This window comes from Zootoca vivipara, chromosome 2, assembly GCF_963506605.1.
Source record: "Zootoca vivipara chromosome 2, rZooViv1.1, whole genome shotgun sequence".
Lineage (NCBI taxonomy): Eukaryota > Metazoa > Chordata > Lepidosauria > Squamata > Lacertidae > Zootoca > Zootoca vivipara.
Window position 1 is genome coordinate 102,171,533 of NC_083277.1, and position 1,816 is coordinate 102,173,348.

Genomic DNA, 1,816 nt, shown 5'->3' on the forward strand with positions numbered 1-1,816 from the left:
CCGGAAACCCAACTCCCTCCGCCAATCGCCGCCCGGCGTGACGTCAATGAGCCTCGCTCTCACTCGCCGAGCCGTCACCCGGGCAACCTTAAAGGGGACGACGCGCTTGCTTTCCGTCAACGCCCTCGCCTCCGAGGGAGAGAACGCGCGCGCGCGGGTGAGGGAAAAGACAAGAAGGGAGGGGGGGAGAAGAGCAGGCGCGCGCCAATACGGAGCCTTCCCTCTACTTAAAACGTCCGTTGACGTCAGGGCGCTCGTAGAGAGGGAGTCGTGCCCTCCTCCCTCCCCCCAACTCCCCCCTCTCTCCTATGCGCGAAGTCGGAGGGAGGGAAGGAGGAAGGGAGTGTAATAGATGAAACAGAGGAAGAAGAGGTAGAGGTGCATACTCTCTCCAATGTTTCCCCGATGGAAATCGGTACATCCTATTCCATAATCATCACCATAGAATCTTATAGAGTTGGAAGGTACCCTAGGGTCATCTAGTCCAACCCCCTGCAATGCAGGAATCTCAACTAAAGCATAGGTGACAGAGGCCATCCAACCTCTGCTTAAAAACCTCCAAGGAAGGGAGAGCCCACTGCCTCTAGTGGGAGTCTCTCACTGTCAGAAAGTTCTTCCAGTTGTTTCATTGGAATCTCCTTCCTTCCTTGTAACTTGAAGCCTTTGCCTCCAGTCCTACCTTCAAGAGCAGGAGAAACAGAGGCGTAGCTAGTGGGAGGGGTGGGCCGCACTGGGTGCCACACAGTAGGGGGGGCATGCAGTACACCTGAGTCACACACATCTTCTGGGAGTCATGCGGTGGCTCAGGCACCTGCAGGCTCCACATTCCCTGAAAGGACAGTGTGGGGCTTGCGTCTGCCTGCAGCCTGCCCCCAGCTGCCCTTGGACGATCCGCTGCACACCCTGCCCTGGCTCGCCCCACCACAGGGCACCCACGCCACTCTAGGCACCTGAGTGGCTACCTACACCGCTGAGGAGACAACAAGCATGCTCCCTCTTCCATGTGACAGCCCTTGAGATATTTAAAGATGGCTATCCTATCTTCTCTCAGTCTCCTCTTTTCCAGGCTAAACGTAGCCAGCTCCTTCAAGCGCGCCTCATAAGGCTTAGTTTCCAGACAATTTGATCATCTTTGTGGCCCTCCTTTGCACACCTTCCAGCTTGTCAACATCCTTCTTAAATTGTGGTGCCCAGAACTGGACACAGTATTCCAGGTGTGGTCTTAGTCCAGGCAAACTACATGAGCTGGAACCTGGGCAAAATTGCAACAAAAGCGCTGTAAATGACATTTTGGTGAGAATTGGGTGTAGAACAACATATAAAAAATTAGACAAAATCAGCTGACAGGAACACTGAGAAATCGTGATTTCAAAATGGCCGAAATTGGTCGCTTGGCAAACTAAAAAACTAACAATCATCCCTATTTTCTGTAACTGTTTGTAGATATATACTTGATTTATTGTTGCAGAAATTCAATGAAATTTAAGTAGTTACACATCAAGTAATTACATTACTATATTATTAGTTTCCATTACTAATAATCACTTTTTCATTCTTTCAGGATTCGTATGTGCTTTGATGTATAGAAGACAGCATTACAATGGCTGAAAACAGCACAAGAATGGCTCAGTGCTCAGAAGCGATATGCATTATTTGCAAGGAGACCCTTGATTCTAAACTAGCCATAGTTATTTTGCGCCAAAAGGGCGCAGATGGAGTCAATGCCGCCAGTAAAGATCGTAAAAGTGACATTAGTGTGATACCAGGAACAAAGGTACAGTACATGTCTCATGCCATCAGAAATTTGTTGATAAAA